This window comes from Mesoplodon densirostris, chromosome 15, assembly GCF_025265405.1.
Source record: "Mesoplodon densirostris isolate mMesDen1 chromosome 15, mMesDen1 primary haplotype, whole genome shotgun sequence".
Classification (NCBI taxonomy): domain Eukaryota; kingdom Metazoa; phylum Chordata; class Mammalia; order Artiodactyla; family Ziphiidae; genus Mesoplodon; species Mesoplodon densirostris.
Window position 1 is genome coordinate 61,311,490 of NC_082675.1, and position 21,234 is coordinate 61,332,723.

Here is a 21,234-nt window from a genome sequence, read left to right on the forward strand (position 1 = left end):
GGACAAATGTACTAAGCATGAACTTACAGCTGAAAGTTGAGACTTGGCCACCAAGGAGAGGAACATAGAAGGGACTAATATACTGTAATGAAATAAACCATATGGCCCCACCACACACATGCTATACTATGCTGCATTTATTGTTCCTGTACTTTTCATTTTGAGTGGCTAGCTTGACCATCAGTGTAATGGATAGTGGAAGAAATTACATATTACATTTAATTATCACATTGAGCAGCACTGTGATGCAGGCTTTCTTGGAATTTTAATAGAGTGACCTGGCTGGCTTGCCAGCTAATGTAAAATCAGCCTCCTAGCTACTTTCTTTACTGCCATCTTGACAACCTCAACTGATAAACTCTTATGACATTTCTCAATTCAATTCAATTTGTTAGACATTTCAAATTGATTTTTTAAATACAAATTAATGGTAAATTAGGTATTTCCCCCCCACTAAACACCTCTCCCTCTTTCCTCTAGGAAAGATTACAGTAGATGAATTGGCAGATAACTGGCTAAAATTGCATAAATGTTCAGCATTAATTCACCCAAGGCAGCTTGCAATTTCATAGTTAAAAATATTTCCCAAATTGTTGGTCAGAGGTGAAAATCTAAAATATATAAAGGTGATTCTTCTGTCTGATGAAAAACTAAATTTTGTGGTTAATAATATGGACTTTCAGGTCAGAGAGGTATGGGTTTGAGTCCTGGTAAGGCTACTTAGCAACTCTGTTCTAAGTAGACAAATTGTTCAACATCTCTGAACTCCAGTTTCCTTAACATGAAAACGGGAGTCATAATGCCTATCTCATATAATGATTATAATAATTAAATGAGAAAAGGTACATAAAGAGCCAAACATAACGTCTGGCACATGAAAGTGCTTGATAAACTGGCTCATACTTCTGCTTTTCACTGTTACCTCCCATCAGAATCTGTCTCCCAAAACCTGCATCTCCCTCTGTCCCAAGCTTCTCCATTTCAGTCAGATGTTCTAATGTAATATGGAGTTTAATTAGTCAGATTGGATATGTTTCTGTGCAAATAAATCCTGTAGTAGTCCTCAGTCTAACAGAGGTAAGGGTTAGTGTAGATTTGTAGGTCTCTGACACTGGATCCTGTGGGTACCTGGAAGCAGCCTTAAGGCAAAGACACCCAATCCTAGGACCTCTAAATATCTTTTCTTTTTCCAAAGGTAAATTAGGGAATCAGATCTATCTTTAGTTGAGGTTACCAAGGGTGACCATGGGCTTGTCTTATAACAACTCTAAATATTTAGGGGGATACCTCCCAATTGTCCTTAGCCTAGAAATCATGACTGGGCTTAACCAATTCCAGATCTGGAACAACTCTAAGTCTAAAATGACTGCTTGATACAGTTAGGCAAGCTATCACCCATCCCACGCCAGGTTAGAGAAAGCTGGTCATGCTCTGCAGTTGAGGAAGAACAATTAGCATAGTAACCATGTTTGTACATAGCCTCTTCATGCTAGACTTAAGTACTCTATCTTGATAAGAAATTTGAATTATGGGCCTTCCTCCTTGATATTAAATATATGGCTCATAAAATCCCAAAACTGTTTATTATTCAAGATCATAAAACAAAGTTTTGAGGGAGAAGGCTGAATAGAAACATAATTCTTAAATTGATTAAGACCTACTTTCATTCTCTATATTCACCTATTTGTCTTTAATCATAGTCAAATGGGGGAATGTATAAGATGTGAGGTATTACCACCATTATCATCTTTAGAAACATCCTTATCATCAATTTTCTCCATGAGCCCAAATACACCATAAACTTTGCCCTCTTTTTCCAGTACCATTCTTCACTTAAACATGTCTCTCTACTAAAGCCAATGAATGCCTCAAAGATATAGCAAGCCAGTGCTATTACAATTCCTCAGTTTTCTCTACGAAAGATAACAGACACATAAACTCCCTAATTCCCCATTGCCACTAATGGAATTCCAGCCTCAAAGATTATAACAGTTATCTCCTCTGTAATCCACATTACTGAAATGCCTCCTGCTCTGCCAGCTCAGGTGTCATTATTTGGGAAATATTACCTTTCAACATTTCCTCTTTCTAGCTGTTTGCTTTTTTCATTATTTGCAGTTCAGCAGCTATTAAGATCCAGAGCTGCAGAAAACAACAATAGCAACAAAAGGACTGCTTAATAACTAAACTTAAAAACCAAACTAGTCAGCAGCAAACAACGCCTTGTCAACAGTTCTAAATGGAGCAGAAAGAAGGTGAGCCAAAGGACAGAAAGAGGGCAAAAGAAAGAAGGGGATACTTCCTGATGGATGAGTATGCATAAGTGCTTCAGATAATGGCTAAGAGTTACAGCCTGGGGCTTCCCTGGTGGCACAGTGGTTGAGAGTACGCCTGCCGATGCAGGGGACATGGGTTTGTGCCCCAGTCTGGGAAGATCCCACATGCCACGGAGCGGCTTGGCCCGTGAGCCATGGCCGCTGAGCCTGCGCGTCCGGAGCCTGTGTTCCGCAACGGGAGAGGCCACAACAGTGAGAGCCCTGCGTACGGCAAAAAAAAAAAAAAAAAAAAAAAAAGAGTTACAGCCTGAAGTACATTAAACGTAGGGAGTGGGAAAAGTGAACAGCCTCAGAAGGGGACCCCAGTGCAGTGCTATAGGCAGATCCAGGCCTTGGTGAAATGAAGTCAATAATATCTGCCTTATAAACAGCTCCCCAATTCAAGATTCTTTCCCCTTCTTAGTATTACCACTTCCCTTCTCTGTCCTGTTCCCACAGGGCTTTGTCCTTAGGTAAATGGAAAAAAAACAAAACAAAACAAAACAAAAAAACAGCTGATGAGAGCTTAATAATTTGCCCTCTCAAAGGTATTTACAGAGGCAGCAGAGACTTTCAGAATCCCCAAAGCCTTCACACGCCAATGTAAACACAACAGATGTCAAGGAGGAGGAAATATGTTGGGCATGCAGAGTTTTCCAGTCTCCATCAAATCACTCCCTATAGACATCTGTCTATATTCTTAAATGGACTTTCTTTGGTGTGGTATATTTTAAGAGAAAAGAGCAAAGTGGTATCCACTGTGATGTCAGTTCCAGGATTAGGACCCATTCTCCAATTCCCTTGAAAAGAGAATTCTCTGGCTTATTTTCAGAGCTCCAGTCAGTTTGAGTGTGCCAAGCAGACAGACCACCTACAAACTGCAACAAATAACAATCGTCTCTTCTTCTGAGTCAATTATTCGCTATTTTACCCAAAGCAAGTGATTAAAAATTGCAAGTTGCTTTACACTACAAGGATGCTGTCAAACTTCAGCCTCTCACCATGATTTTACAAGGCCTTATTGAAAGGGCAAAGTTCCATGTATTGAATTTGGTTCTCCACCACTATCCTGAAATTATCAAATCGATGCTAGAATAGACGCTTGCAGGAATAAGTTTCCCAAACAGTATTTTGTGTATTTACTGACATTGTCTAATAGGTTTTGTTTTCTTTTGTTTTTGGTTTTTTGTTTTTTTGCTTTTTTTGTGGTACACGGGCCTCTCACTGTTGTGGCCTCTCCCGTTGCGGAGCACAGGCTTCAGATGCACAGGCTCAGCGGCCATGGCTCATGGGCCTAGCTGCTTTTGCTCTCTCTAAAAAGGATTCCTTACAAATTAAACAGTTATCACCCTTGTGTCATTTCCCAAATAATCTACTAATTAAAAGCACCACTTCTTTGAAAACTATACTCAAAGCTCACTTCTAGCAGGGCTCCTCACCTACATTCTCACTTATAACTTATCTACTACTTTCATCAATAAGGTACCTTACTGGCCATTTCTAGTTGATCCTGTCTATGTGGAATCTTCACATAGATATTTAATAAAGATATTGAACATATTTCAAAAATCACTCACCTTTTCCTAAGTAAGCAGAAGTATACAATTTCATTAATATGAAGATTTAGTACAGGCAAAAGGAGCCTATAGTGGGAGGAAATTTTTTTTAAATGATTGCTTTTGGAGGTGGGATGGAATGGACTAAAAGAAGGATGAGAAAAACTTCTCTGGAGATGGTCATGGTCAATGTTTTGATAGGAGTTTGTGTTACACATATGTATGCAATTGTCAAAACTCAGCAAATGTACACTTAAGATTTTTTCATTTCACTGTACATAAAGTAAAAAAGATTAAAAAATCAATCAATCGATTTCTATCACTGCAAACCTGTTTCGTTCAGGAATTCTCAGTCTCAGAAAGGTCCACCATTCACTCTTTCACTCAGAACCAAAACCTTGGAGTCATCTTTGACTTGTCTCCTAAAACAAATCTATCAACAAATCCTGTTGGCTTTAACTTCGTAGTATAATTGAAAGTATATTAGGATTTTCATTACCAATATTCCAGACCAAGCCACCATCAACTCTTCCTTGGACCACTACAAATCTCCTAATACTGTTTATTCCCACTCTGGTCCCTGATTTCCCCTCCACTCATTCTAGCCCCATTGTCTAGTCTCTACATGAAAGCTATATTGAATCATGTAAAACATAAATCAGATTATTGTTCTCCCCTTTTTTACAATGGTTTCTTATTACAATTAAAATAAAATAAAAATTAGAATATATCTTTCCCCATGGATTACAAGGCACCAAATTATCTAGATTTTGCCAGACTCTTTGAACTCATTTGCAACCTCTTTCTCCCTCTCTCACTCCACTCCAGCCATGCTGGCTTCCCTGATGTTCTGCCAAGGACATCCCCACTTCTCTGTCTAGAGCATACTCCCTCAGATAATAGCACAGCACTCGCTCACTTTAGCCAAGGCTCCATTCTAGTTTTACCTCCCAAGAGAGGTGTTCTTGATAATTCCCTCTAAATTAATACCCCCATTACTCTCTCTATTTTTTTCATAGCACTAATCATTCCTTGACACACACACACACACATACACACACATAATTATATATGTTACATATAATTAGGGTTCTTCAGGGAAGCAGAAACAATCATATATGATTTATTATAATGAATTGGCTTGTGCAATTATGAGGCTGAGAAGTCCCCTGATCTGCTGTTTGCAAGCTGGAGATCCAAGAAAGCCTATGGTGTAAGTCAGTTTCTATAAAGGCCTGAGAACCAGGGAAACTGATGGTATAGATAGATTCAAGTCCTGGTCTGCAAACCTGAGAGCCAGGTGCTCCAAGGGTGGGAGATAATTAGTATCCCAGCTTAAGAAATCAGGCAAGAAGAAAAAAAGGATAAATTCCTTCCTCCTTTGCTTTTGTTCTTAACAGATTGGATGATGTCCACTCACACTGAGATGGACAATCTATGTTACTAAGTCCACAGATTCAAATGCTAATCTCATCCAGAAACAGACATAGCCAGAAATAATGCTTAACCGGGACACTCTGGTCAATCAAGTTGTCATAAAATTAAACATCACATCTATTAAAGTCAAAACCTTTATTTTGTTTACTGCAATATTGCTATTACAATTCCTGGAACATAATAGGTGATTAGGAAATACTTCTTAAATCAAAAATGACAAATAAATTATTCAGTAATGAATGGCTTTTAAAAGTCTCTGTAGTAGATAGTCTAAGATGACCACCATCAATTCCTTCCTTCCCCATAAATGCATGTTCCTTCCACATCCAAAGAAGCCTAACCCCTGTTATTTAAGTCTATGCTGTCTTTAGTGACTTGCCTTGACCAATAGAGTACAGTAGAAGTGATGTTTTAAGAATTCCAGTGGTAGGTCATAAGATTTCTTGTGGCTTCTATCGGAATATCTTGGATCTCTCACATTTTGACTCTTCTTCTGGGAACCTAGCCATTATAATGAAGGCCAAGTTGCCAAGAGAGATATGATGTAAACTCTCCAGCTGGAAGTCTAGTTGAGCTCTCAGCTGACAGCCAGAATCAACTGACAGTTCCATGAGTGAACCATCTTGGATGCTTAGCTGAGTCAAATCTTCAGACAACTCCAGGCCCAGCCACCATTTGATGACAACTACATGAGATTCCACATAGTAGCCTCTCAGTTGAGCCCAGTCAATTCAATCAATGATGAAAAATAAGTTGTTGTTTTAAGCTACTAAGTTTGGGGAATATTTTTCTATGCTACAATAGAACCCTGAACACAATTCAAAATAGTATACTCTTCCTTCAACTCTATTTAACCTCAGCATGTTTTGTAGTTGTTTTAGTGTACCTCAATACATAAATATTGATATAATGATGTTCTTCACATCTTCAAATGATGCCTGTGAGAGTGAAACACAATAGACCACATCATCCTCGAGGCACCCTCCATAAATATCAATATCATAATAAGACTTATAAAGTCTGAATAAATTTTACTTATTGGTGTGCTCCTTCTCCCTCAGATGCAAGCCTGTTCATTGAACTCCATGCCCAAACCCCCTACCCCAGCTCTTCCATTTTATGTCCATCCTCTTTGCCTTTAATCATATTGCATCTCCATCCCTCATCCTATATGTATTTAAATTAATTCAGTCTTCAAAGACCCAGCCCAAGTCCTTAATAACTATTGAATCTTTGATTTGGTAGTATCATCAATTTGTCAATACTTATTAATTCAGCCTAAATATTTATCCAGATATGCAAGGCTTTGGACATAAAAGATGAATACATCTTTGTTCTAAACCCAATGATTTTTTTTTATCCAAGTGAGGGGAGATAATAAAACTTATAAAATACATTTAGAATAGTGCAAAATAATATATAATTTCAAGATGATAAATAGAGGAGGGCCCATAGTGGGTGTGGGTTGAGGATTATCAATACCTGTGGGTCTTCTGGGATGATCCTTAGGCTCCCATGCATAATCTCCACTTGATTTCTGAAATCATAAGTTTACTGCCTAAAATGGAATTACCTGGTGATTAGGAACCTATAACTTGATTTTAAAAGCCACCTTTCACGCCATTCCTTCCACCCCTCTGGGCTCCTGTCTCTTGTCTTAAATCCTCACTCTGGGAAAATCCTGGAACCTCAGACTGGCTGAACAGCTCATGCCTGAGTTAGACCTCTTGGAGTGACTGTTCCATGACATTATTATAAAAAGAAAAAAATCACAGTGGAATGGCCCAACTCTTGCATTATACAGTCAGGAAAGTTGGTCACACATCAAAGTGACCTCCTAAGGTGCTATGGGAGCCCACACCTATGCCATTTTTCTGACTCCTGGCAGTCTGGTTCATAGGACTTTGTTATCCTATTGTGGACCTCTTGGCCATAATTCACACAGGTCAACAGGATCAAAAGTTCCCATTTGTCCTTCCAAAAATGTTAGGAGATTTTGTGTAGGAATCTAATGTATAATTTCTGCATGTCCACTCCACAATATGACTCCTTCTGAATCACTTTTAATACCCTTTTAAAATATCCATCAGGGATCACTTTTGGTAATTTGTTGCTGGTGGAGATTACATTGATAATCCCCTGTAACAATTTTTTTATTCAGTTTTTTTTTCTAATTAACTCCAAATACTATATTACTACATGTTTACCAAACTGGAGTATAAACAGCCCCAGTTCTGTTCAGGTAGGATGCAAAACAGCAGAATATTCATGGTACATCTTTCTGGAGCATCTATTTTACCACAGGATTTGGAAATAAAGTTAAGAACCATCTCCCCTCTAGTACAAACACAGAAGAAATGACACAGAAGAGCAGAGAAGGGGAGATGTGCACCAGGAAAAATAGTCCAGTCTCTTATGTGTCACCCAGGTGTGAGCCAAGTGTTTGGTCACAGGTAGGGCTGGCTTTGACTATACTCATTTTCCAGGAGGCTCCTGACAGTCCTTTAGAGCTTAAGACCAGCAGTTATTTTGGAGACAGTGTTTTTTAAGTCCATGGAGTTATCACATCCTCTTAGTTTGGATAGTTTTGAGAGAACACCATGGCAGTTTACATACATCCTTCCTCCAGGCGAATTGTCCCAAGATCAGCTTAAAATTGAGAAAAGCTGGAAAGAAGCTTGCTCCAAATGACCTCAAAAGAAAATCAGATCCAAAGTCCACCTGATGAATTGATCATTATAATGGTATCAAAACATAATACCAGACAAAAATAAAAATAAATATTAACAAACTAAAAAAGGGGGGGAAAGAATAAAGTAAAAGTGAGAAAAGGAAAAGAGCAATAAAGAAAAAAATGAGAAAAATGTGAAAAAAATAAGGAAAATTTTCTGTTAAACTAAAACTACTCTAAAAAGATAATGTCAATTAAAAATAAAGAAAAAAGGGAGAAAAAGAAAAACAAAAGAATGAAGAAAAAGAGAAAATTAGTAAAATAATACAGGGAAATATGAAAAAAGAAGAAATGAGAAAAAGGTAAAAAAGAATAGAGAAATAAAGGGCGGGGAAATGACAGACCAAAAACACAAGGAGAAAACAAGCTAACTTTGGTCAAAATCCCTCGGATCACCAAAACCAGCTAACTTTGGTCAAAATCCCTCAGGTTACCAAAAACCAGCCAAGAACTTATATAAGTGCTGAAAATTCCATAACAGTAACTTCTTATAAAGTCCTAGCAAGAAATGGACCAATCATGGGGCTAAAACCTATTGACAGTGCTTTTTTCTCACTTTTTGGTTTAAGAACTCTTTGCTTTGTTAAAAAAAAAAATGGACCCAAAAAGATTTTTGTTTGCATGAGTTGTAGCAAATGTTACTGACCTTATTAGAAATTAAAACCTGTAGAATGCTTTAAAAAATATGATCAGTAGAAACAGAAAATGCAGAATTAGTTCAGTGGGAAGAGAGGACTGTTTTAGCTAAAACACTTTGAGAAGTCTTTTTAAAAAACTGGGCCTGGTGGCAGGTATTGAAGAATAGGTATAGTTTGATTATGCAGAACAAATACAAGGGATACTTGAGGCAATGTCCTGGAAAGACATAGATTGAGAATGGTACATGCAAAGTTGTTAAACTTCTGCTTCTTGGAACACGGAGTGGGGTTAGAAAGTAAGAGAAGATAGGGTTGGAAATGTAGTTTGAAGTTTGATTGCTTATTGAGCAGTAACATATTCCTCTCACTAATGTATGCTTATAAATTCCATTTGGCCAACTTTAGAGTTAGTATAGAATATTCACTGAGTATACCTATCCTAAACCCAGACTGCTAAGGTTGAAATCCAATCTCCCACACTTGGTAGTTACTTTGGGCAAGTTAATCTCCCGCTGTCTCACTTCATCTTCTCTATCAACAGGATAACAGTAAGAATGACCTTGTAAGGTTGTTGTGGGATTATATATAATATATCTATAGGAATGCCTGTTGTGGGCCTTTGACGAACTGTGGTTAATCATCAATACTATGCCATGAAGGGAAAAATGTGCAATGAAATGACCATTTTGCCCTCTGTACCATACTCTTAAGTCTTGCTGAGTTTATCATCAACTAAAACATTCTGCACTTTTTCAAATAACTTACAGCAGAAACTTTGTTTATTGAGCCAATAATTTTGACAATTAGATAATTCTACTTTACTGCCCATCTTCATTATAAAAGAATACTTTAGACAGTTGGCATTTATATTTTATCATACAATGGATGTTTAAAGCTAAAATTCACAAGGTTATCTGTGAGTGAAGCATTATTTTATGTGTATCGTGTAATCTTCAAAATAACCTCACAAACTGCAAGAATGGATACTCAGGAGAATCCGGTTTGATCTAGTAATCAAAGTACCAAGAAAGAAATGTGTCATCTGAAAACACCAATAGCAGATACAGCAGTGTTATCTGAGCTCATAGACTTCTATTTTCTAGCATCTGGTTCTTTGATTGGAGAATCAGAAGAACTCTTAGTAATCCAAGACCATTTTATGAATGAGTAAACAGAGGTTCATGAACTTAATGTCATGCAATGAAAATACTATTTCTACTTCCCTGCTTTGCTGTGAAATATATTTGAGGACGTACATACGAGGATGGTTTTATCTGGTATTTGGAGATAGCAGCAATTTGATAAAGTCAATGATGCCTCCAAAAAAAAAAAAAAGGATTTATCTAAGAAATCCCAGATCCCTGAAAAGAATCACATTTCTTCTATCTTCTTCCCACATTGTCCTAAGCCCATGCATTCCCTCTCCTTTTCACATGTTCTCCAAATTAACTTCATCACCACTTCATCAAATGTTTCACTAGGTTTTGAATATTTGCTTCTGAAATCTCACACTAGTATACAATTTTTGGGAAATAATCTTTAAGAAAATGATACAAATGTATAAATTTCTTTGATGTAAAATTTTTTACAAAAGATTACAAATCCTTGGAAATAGGGTAATGAGTTCAGAATCTACTCCTAACTGAATTTAGAAAGTTACATTGTCATTGCTGATGGTTATTATAATAATCCTTTTAACTATTTTGCATCCTCCCTAACTTTCCTAAACAATTAAGTCTTACTAAAATGGTATCCAATAATTATTTTAGCAACTTTCACAAGTTTCACTGAAAGTCTGGAAAGGCTCTCAGGAATTCATTTAGCCATTTCAGACCCACCATGGAGACGTTTATAGAGTCATTTCTGCTAGATAGTTGAGTTAACAACCCTGATTGGGGAAGCGGCCTCTTAGCCTGTGAGATCTCTCCCAAACCAGAACCTAAGACAAAGGCTTGTATGAGGGTAGTGTATGGGGAATGAGAGAGAGAGGGAATGAACATAAATGGAGTGAGCTGGCCAACACAGGACCACCTACTCACTCTCAGTCCTGCAGGAGCCATGGGGGAGCCTGTGAATTACATTCAGAATCATCTTCAAAGGAATAAAAGGAGACTTCCACATTGTGCATACTAAATGCCAGGCAGGGTCCTGCAAGCATGTTCTAGTGTAAACAAAGACCTAGGGTAGGAAGGGAGAGGTACTCAGCATGACCCTAAGGAGTTACACCTGCCTGAATCTGATCAAAGCCTGTGTGCTTCTGTAGCAGAGGCTGGAGTTAGAATTGAGACCAAAAAGATTTGTAGTGAAACACAAAAGGAGTGTGATACAGGATCTTAGAGATACTCTCACTGAACTTGACCTTTTTATGGGCCAGTAAGTAGTAAGCCAAAGAACAGTGACTTGCCCAAGGTCCAATATATATTAATTGTGGCAACAGAGTTAGGACAAGTGTTAATAATTTCTAAGCCAGTAATGTCTGCTGTCTTTTTTTTTTCTTGTATGAAAAAACAATAATTTTCATGACTTGGAAAGAGACAAGATGGTGGAGTAGAAGGACTTGAGCTCACCTCCTCTCATGAAAACATTAAAATCACAACTAACTGCTGAATAACCATTGACAAAATAGACTCAAACCTACCAAAAAAGATATTCTAGACCCAAAAACAAAGAAGAAGCCACACAAGATGGTAGGAGGGGTACTTTAGCAATATACCCCCAGAGCATTTGGCACTGAAGGCCAGCAGGGCTTCAGTGCAGGAGCTCCACAGGACTGGGGTAAACAGAGACTCCACTCTTGGAAGGTGCACACAAGTTTTCACATGCACTGGGACCCAGGGCAAAGCAGTAACTCCATAGGAGTCTGGGCCAGAACTACCTTCAGGTCTTGAGGGTCTCCTGAGGAGGTGGGGGTTGGCTGTGGCTCACTGTGGGAGCAAGGACACTGGGGGCAAAGGCTCCAGGGAATATTCATGGGTGTGAGCTCTCCTAGAGGTCACCATTTTGGCACAGAGACCTGGTCTCTCCCAACAACCTGCAGGCTCCTGTGCTGGGATGCCTCAGGTCAAACAAACAACAGTGTGACAAAACAGCCCCACCATCAGCATACAGGCTGCATAAAGTCAACCTGAGCACACAGCCTTCTAAACCACACCCTTGACATGGACCTGCCTACCATACAGACAAGACCCAGCTCCACCCACAAGTGGGTAGGGACCAATCCCTTCCACCAAGAGGCCTGCACAAGCCTCTGGACCAACCTCACACACTAGGGGGCAGACACTAGAAGCAAAAAGAACTACAACACTGCAGCCTGTGGAATGAAGACCACAAAAACACAAAGTTAGACAAAAGGAGATGGCTATTTTCCAGATGAAGGAACAAGATAAAACCCTAGAAGAACAACTAAGTGCAGTAAAGACAAGTAATCTGCCTGCAAAAGAATTCAGAGTAATGTCAGTAAAGATGATCCAAGATCTCAGAAAAAGAATAGAGGCAGAGACTGAGAAGTTACAAGAAATGTTTACCAAAGATCTAGGAGATTTTTTTCTTTTTTGCAACCCTGATGAGAAGCATTATTGCTAAATAGTCAGTGAGGATTTATTAAGCCCTCAAAGACCAGCTCTTTATACCATTCCAGCAAATGCTGTGAAAGGACATGGGTGGGGAGACTGGAGCAAGGTAGGATGTAACAGGTCTGAGATAGCTCTCAGACAACCTGTCATTGTCCCCTTTTGTTCGAGACCCAAGCCCACAAGCCTTGGGGCCAGGGTGTTGCCTCTTCCCATAGTGTGAGAAAACTTAGGAGCCCAGGGAAGGAAAGGCCAGTGGTGTGGGTTCCCTTAGCTTAGACAAGGCCCAAGACCTTTTCCTCTACCTTGCTCCACTGGTCCCAAAATGCCATCCTTAAATCCAAAACAGAAGAATTCCTGGACTTCCCCTTTCCAGCCCAGAGTTGCTTATGCTGGAATGTGAGACCAACTCTTCTACCAGAAGGTCGAGGGTGGTTGCAGCAGCTCAAAGGTAGAGATGAGCAAGCCAATAACTGAAGTGAAAAATACACTAGAAAGAATCAGTAGTAAGAAAAAAAATGAGGCAGAAGAAATAAGTGAGCTGGAAGACAGATTGGTGGAAATCCCTGACACAGAACAGAATTAAGAAAAAAAAGAGAAAAAAATGAGAATTCTCAAAGGGACCTCTGGGACAACATTAAATGCACCAACACTTGCATTATAGGGGTCCCAGAAGAAGGGAGAGAGAAGGGCCTGAGAAAATATTTAAAGAGATAATAACCAGGGGGAAATTTCAAAATGGCAGAGGACTAAGATGTGGAGATCACCTTCTCCCCAAAAAGTACATATACAGGTGGAACAACTCCTACAGAACACCTACTGAATGCTGGCAGAAGACCTCAGACTTCCCAAAAGGCAAGAAAATCCCCACATACCTGGGTAGGGCAAAAGAAAAAAGAAAAAACAGAGACAAACAAATAGGGATGGGACCTGCACCTCTAGGAGGGATCTGTGAAGGACGAAAAGTTTCCACACACTAGGAAGCCCCTTCACTGGTGGAGAGAGGGGACAGGCAGGGGGGAATCTTCAGAACCACAGAGGAGAGCAGAGCAACAGGTGTGCAGAGGGCAAAGAGGAGAGATTCCCGCACAGAGGATCAGTGCTGACCAGTACTAGCCAGCCTGAGAGGCTTGCCTGCTGACCTGCCAGGGCAGGTGGGAACTGGGAGCTGATGCTCTGGCTTCAGAGGTCAGATCCCAGGGAGAGGACTGGGGTTGGCTGCATAAACACAGCCTGAAGGGGGCTAGTGAGCCACAGCTAGCTGGAAGGGAGTCCAGGAAAAATTCTGGACCTACCTAAGAGGCAAGAGACCATTGTTTCAGGGTGCATGAGGAGACACGATTCCTCCCCTGTCTACCCACAGAAGGCAGAGCACCACCTGAATGAGCTCCAGAGACAGGTGTGAGCTGTGGATATCAGCTTGAACACCAGAGGCAGGCATGAAATGCTAAGGCAGCTGCTGCAGCCACCAAGAATCTTGTGTGCAAGCACAAGTCAATATCCACGAGCCTGCCTGCCACCAGAAGCCTGTGCAGCCCACCTCTGCCAGGGTCCCATGATCCAGGGACAGCACCCCAGGAGAACAAATGTCATGCCTCAGGAGGTTGCAATGTCACTCTGCCCTCTGCCAGTGCAGGCTTGCCCTGCATTACAATTATAAGTACTGTATCCCTCCCTCCCACTGGCATGAGTGAGACACAGCCCCCTAATCAGCTGCTCCTTTAACCCCACACTTTCTGGGCAAGAACAGAAGCCTGAGGGCAACCTACACACAAAGGTGGGGTCAGAACTAAAGTTGAACCCCAGGACCTGTGTGAACAAAGAAGAGAAAGTGAAATTTCTCCATGCAGCCTCAGGAGCAGTGGATTAAATCTCCACAATCAACTTGCATCTGTGGATGCATCTGTGGAATATCTGCATAGAAAACAAATCAAACCAAAACTGAGGTGGTGGACTTTGGGAGCAACTGTAGACTTGGGGTTTGCTTTCTGTGACTGACTTGTTTCTGATTTTTATGTTTATCTTAGTATAGTGTTTAGCCCTTGTTATGATTGATGGATTTGTTTATTTGTTTGCTTGCTCTCTTCTTTTTTTTTAATTACTATTTTGTTGTAATAATTTTTAATTTTTTTCTTTTAATAATTTTCTTTTTTTATTATTATTGTTTTTCTTTATTTTTTCCTCTCTTTTCTTCTGAGCTCTGTGGCTGACGGGTTCTTGGTGCTCTGGACTAGTATCAGGCCTGAGCCCCTGAGGTGGGAGAGCTGACTTCAGGACGTTGGACCACCAGAGACCTCCAAGCCCCACGTAATATCAATTAGTGAGAGCTCTCCCTGAGATCTCCATCTCAAAGTTGAGACCCATCTACACACAATGGTCAGCAAGTTCCAGTGCTGGACGCCCCATGCCAACATTCCAAAACGCACCTCCAGATGCAGACCTGCCCACAAGAAAGACAAGATCCAGCCTCATCCACGAGAGCACAGGCAACAGTTCCCTCCACCAGAAAGCATACACAACCCACTGAAGAACCCTTAGCAACTGGGGGCACACAATAAAAAAAATGGGAACTACGAACCTGCAGCCTGCAAAAAGGAGACCCCAAACACAGTAAGTTAAGCAAAATGAGAAGACAGTGAAATATGCAGCAGATGAAGTAGCAAGGTAAAATCCCACCAGACCAAACAATATCCAAGAGGAGGATACAACAATTGTATATATATATGCACCCAACATAGCAGCTCCTCAAAACATAAGGCAAATGCTAACAACCATAAACAGGAAAATAGACAGTAACAAAATAATAGTAGGGGACTTTAACACCCACTTTCACCAGTGGACAGATCAACCAAAATGAAAATAAATAAGGAAACACAAGCTCTATTTTTTTTTTTTTTTTTTTTTTTTTTGCCGTACACGGGCTTCTCCCATTGTGGAGCACAGGCTCCAGACATGCAGGCCCAGCAGCCGTGGCCCACAGGCCCAGCCTCTCTGTGGTACGTGGGACTCTCCAGGACAGGGCACAAACCTGCGTACCCTGAATTGGCAGGTGGACCCCTAACCACTGTGCCACTAGGGAAGCCCAGGAAACACAAACTATAAATGACACATTAGACAAGATGGCCTTAATTGATATTTATAGGAAATTCCATCCAAAAACAGCACGATACACTTTCTTCTCAACATCCTCCAGGATAGATCATATCTTGGGTTATAAATCAAGCCTTGGTAAATTTAAGAAAATTGAAATTGTATCAAGTATCTTTTCCAAGCACAACAATAGGAGACTAGAAATCAATCACAGGAAAAAAAATCTGTAAAAAATACAAACACATGGAGGCTAAACAATATATTACTGAACAACCAAGAGATCACTGAAGAAATCAAAGAAGAAATCAAAAAATACCTAGGAACAAATGACAATGAAAACACAATGAACCAAAACCTATGGGAAGCAGCAAAAGCAGTTCTAAGATAGAAGTTTATAACAATACAATCCTCCCTCAAGAAACAAGAAAAATCTCAAATAAACAACCTAACCTTACACCTAAAGCAGTTAGAGAAAGAAGAATAACAAAACAACCCAAACTTATGAGAAGGAAAGAAATCATAAAGACTATATCAGAAAAAAATGAGAAAGAAATGAAGGAAACAATAGCAAAGACCAATAAAACTAAAAGCTGTTTCCTTGAGAATGTAAACAAAATTGATAAACCACTAGGCCGACCCATCAAGGACAAAAGGGAGAAGACTTAAATCAATAGAATTAGAAGTGAAAAAGGAGAAGTAACAACTGACATTGCAGAAATACAAAGAATCATGTGAGATTGCTATAAGCAAGTATATGCCAATAAAATGGACAACCTGGAAATAATGGACAAATTCTTAGAAAAACACAACCTTCTGAGACTGAACCAGGAAGAAATAGAAAATATAAACAGACCAATCACAAGCACTGAAATTGAAACTGTGATTAAAAATCTTCCAACAACAATAACCCAGGACCAGATGGCTTCAGAGGCGAATTCTATCAAAAATTTAGAGAAGAGCTAACAACTATCCTTCTCAAATTCTTCTAAAATATATCAGAGGGAGGAACACTCCCAAACTCATTCTACAAGGCCACCATCACCCTGATACCAAAACCAGGGAAAGATGTCACAAAAAAATAAACCTATAGACCAACATCACTGATGAACATAGATGCAAAATTGCCCAACAATAATACTAGCAAACAGAATCCAACAGCACATTAAAAGGATCATACCCCATGATCCAGTGTGGTTTCTCCCAGAAATGCAAGGATCCATCAATATACACAAATCAATCCATGTGATACACCATATTAACAAACTGAAGGATAAAAATCATATGATAATCTCATTATAAGCAGACAAGTTTTTGACAAAATTCAACACCCATTTATGATATAAAATTCTCCAGAAAGTAGGCATAGAGGGAACCTACTTCAACATAATAAAGGTCATATACAACAAACCCACACCCAACATCATTCTCAATGGTGAAAAACTGAAGCAATTTCCTCTAAGATCCAGAACAAGACAAGGATGCACACTCTCACCACTTTCACTCAACATAGATTTTGAAGTTTTAGCCACATCAATCAGAGAAGGAAAAGAAATAAAAGGAATCCAAATTGGAAAAGAAGAAGTAAAACTGTCACTGTTTGCAGATGTCATGATACTACACATAGAGATTCCTAAAGATGCTATCAGAAAACTACTAGAGCTAATCAATGAATTTGGTAAAGTAGTAGGATACAAAATTAATGCACAGAAATCTCTTGCATTCCTATACACTAATGATGAAAAATCTGAAAGAGATATTAAGGAAACAGTCCCATTTACCATTGCAGCAGAATGAATAAAATAGGGAATAGGGCTTCCCTGATGGCGTAGTTGTTGGGAGTCCACCTGCCGATGCAGGGGCCATGGGTTCATGTCCCGGTCTGGGAAGATCCCACATGCCACGGAGCAGCTAGGCCCGTGAGCCATGGCTGCTGAGCCTGCTCATCTGGAGCCTGTGCTCTGCAACAGGAGACACTACAACAGTGAGAGGCCCACATACCACAAAAGAAAAAAAAAAAAAGCTAGGAATAAAGCGACCTAAGGAGACAAAAACCTATAAGCAGAAAACTATAAGACACTGATGAAAGAAATTAAAATGATACTAAGAGTTGGAGAGATATACCATGTACTTGGATTGGAACAATCAACATTATGAAAATGACTATACTACCAAATGTAATCTACAGTTTTAATGCAATCCCTATCAAACTACCAATGGTATTTTTCACAGAACTAGAACAAAAAATTGCACAATTTTTATGGAAACACAAAAGACCCCAAATAGTCAAAGCAATCTTCAGAAACAAAACTGGAGCTGGAGGAATCAGGCTTCCTGACTTCAGACTATACTACAAAACTACAGTAATCAAGACAGTATGGCACGGGCACAAAAACAGAAATAGAGATCAATGGAACAGGAGAGAAAGCCCAGAGATAAATCCACACACATTTAGTCACCTTATCTTTGGTAAAGGAAGCAAGAATATACAATGGAGAAAAGACAGCCTCTTCAATAAGTGGTGCTGGGCAACTGGACAGCTACATGTAAAAGAATGAAATTAGAACACTTCCTAACACCATACACAAACATAAACCCAAAATGGATTAAAGACCTACATGTAAGGCCACACACTATAAAACTCTTATATGAAAACATAAGTGGGACATCCTTTGACAAAAATAACAGCAATATCTTTTTGGATCCACCTCTTAGAGTAATAAAAATAAAAACAAAAATAAACAAATGGGACCTAATTAAACTTAAAAGCTTTTGCAGAGCAAAGGAAACCAGAAAGAAAATGAAACGAAAAACCACAGAATGGGAGAAAATATTTGCTAACAAAGTAACTAAGAAGTGATTTATCTCCAAAATATGAAAAAGCTCATGCAGCTCAGTATCAAAAAACAAAAAACAACCCAATAAAAAAAAATGGACAGGATTATGGAGAAGATGGTGGAAGAGTAAGATGCAGATATCACCTTCCTCCCCACAGATACATCAGAAATACATCTACACGTGGAACTGCTCCTATACAACACCCACTGATTGCTGGCAGAAGACCTCAGACCTCCCAAAAGGCAAGAAACTCCCCACATACCTGGGTAGGGCAAAAGAAAAAAGAAAAAACAGAGACAAAAAATAGGGATGGGACCTGCACCAGTGGGAGGGAGCCATGAAGGAGGAAAGGTTTCCACACACTAGAAGCCCTTTCACGTGCAGAGACTGAGGGTGGCAGTGGGGGAAGCTTCAGAACCATGAAGGAGAGTGCAGCCACAGGGGTGCGGAGGGCAAAGAGGAGAGACACCCACACAGAGTATCGGTGCTGACCAGTACTCACCAGCCCTAGAGGCTTGTCTGCTCACCTGCTGGGGCAGGCGGGGGTTGGGAGCTGAGGTTCCGGCTTCGGAGGTCGGATCCTAGGGAGAGGACTGGGGTTGGTGGCGTGAACACAGCCTGAAGGGGTTAGTGCACAACGGCTAGCTGGGAGGGAGTCTGGGAGAAGTCTGGAGCTGCCGAAGAGACAAGAGACTTTTTCTTGCCTCTTTGTTTCCTGGTGCGTGAGGAGAGGGGATTAAGAGCACTGATTAAAGGAACTCCAGAGAAAGGGGCAAGCCGCGGCTATCAGTGTGGACCCCAGAGACGGGCATGAGACCCTAAGGCTGCTACTACAGCCACCAAGAAGCCTGTGTGCAAGCACAGGTCAATATCCACACCTCCCCTCCTGGGAACCTATGCAGCCTGCCACTGCCAGGGTCCTGTGATCCAGGGACAACTTCTCCAGGAGAACGCAAGGTGTGCCTCAGGCTGGTACAACGTCACGCTGGCCTCTGCCGCCACAGGCTCACCCTGAATTGAGTACTGCTCCCTCCCCTGGCCTGAGAGAGCCAGAGCCCCCGAATCAGCTGCTCCTTGAATCCCGTCCTGTCTGAGCGAAGAACAGATGCCCTCAGGCAACCTACACTCGGAGGTGGGTCCAAATCCAAAGGTGAACCCCGGGAACTGTGCGAACAAAAAGAGAAAGGGAATTTCTGCTAGCAGCCTCAGAAGCAGTGGATTAAAGCTCCACAATCAACTTGATGTACCCTGCATCTGTGGAATACATGAATAGACAACGAACCATCGAAAATTGAGGAGGTGGACTTTGGGAGCAAGATATATTATTTTTCCCCTTTTCCTCTTTTTGTGAGAGTGTATGTGTATGCTTCTGTGTGATATTTTGTCTGTATAGCTTTGTTTTCACCATTTGCCCTAGGGTTCTGAACATCCGGGGTGTTTTTTGTTTTGTTTTGTTTTTTTAACTTGAAAACTTTTTTTCTTAACAATTATTTTTTATTTTAATAAATTTACTTTATTTAATCCTACTATATTTTATCCTCTTTCTTTCTTTCTTTCTTTCTTTCCTTCTTCCTTTCTTTCTTTCTATTTTTTCTCCCTTTTATTCTGAGCCGTGTGGTTGAAAGGCGCTTGGTGCTCCAGCCAGGAGTCAGTGCTATGCCTCTGAGGTGGGTGAGCCAACTTCAGGACACTGGTCCACAAGAGATCTCCCAGTGCAACATAATATCAAATGGCGAAAATCTCCCAGAGATCTCCACCTCAACACCAAGACACAGCTTCACTCAACGACCAGCACGCTACAGTGCTGGACACCCTATGCCAAACAACTAGCAAGACAGGAACACAGCCCCATCCATTAGCAGAGTGGCTGCCTAAAATGATAATAAGGCCACAGACGCCCCAAAACACACCACGAGACCTGGACCTGCCTACCAGAAAGACAAGATCCAGCCTCATCCACCAGAACACAGGCACTAGTCCTTTCCACCAGGAAACCTACACAATCCACTGAACCAACCTTAGTCACTGGGTACAGACACCAAAATCAACAGGAACTACGAACATACAGCCTGCAAAAAGGCGACCTCAAACACAGTAAGATAAGCAAAATGAAAAGACAGAAAAACACAGCAGATGAAGGAGCAAGATAAAAACACACCAGACCTAACAAATGAAGAGAAAATAGGCAGTCTACCTGAAAAAGAATTCAGAATAATGATAGTAAAGATGATCCAAAACCTTGGAAATAGAATGAAGAAAATGCAAGAAACATTTAACAAGGACCTAGAAAAACTAAAGAGGAAACAAGCAATGATGAACAACACAATAAATAAAATTAGATATACTCTAGAAGGGATCAATAGCAGAATAACTGAGGCAGAAGAACGGATAAGTGACCTGGAAGATAAAATAGTGGAAATAACTACTGCAGAGCAGAATAAAGAAAAAGAATGAAAAGAACTGAGGACAGTCTCAGAGACTTCTGGGACAACATTAAATGCACCAACATTCGAATTATAGGGATCCCAGAAGAAGAAGAGAAAAAGAAAGGGACTGACAAAGGATTTGAAGAGATTATACTTGAAAACTTCCCTAATATGGGAAAGGAAATAGTGAATCAAGTTCAGTAAGCACAGAGAGTGCCATACAGGATAAATCCAAGGAGAAATAAGTCAAGACACATATTAATCAAACTATCAAAAATTAACTAAAAGAAAACATATTAAAAGCAGCAAAGGAAAAACAAAAAATAACACACAAGGGAATCCCCATAAGGTTAACAGCTGATCTCTCAGCAGAAAGTCTGCAAGCCAGAAGGGACTGGCAGGACATTTTTAAAGTGATGAAAGGGAAAAACCTACAACCAAGATTACTCTACCCAGCAAGGATCTCATTCAGATTTGATGGAGAAATTAAAACCTTTACGGACAAGCAAAAGAGAGTTCAGCACCACCAAACCAGCTTTACAACAAATGCTAAAGGAACTTCTCTAGGCAAGGAACACAAGAGAAGGAAAAGACCTACAATAACAAACCAAAAACAATTAAGAAAATGGGAATAAGA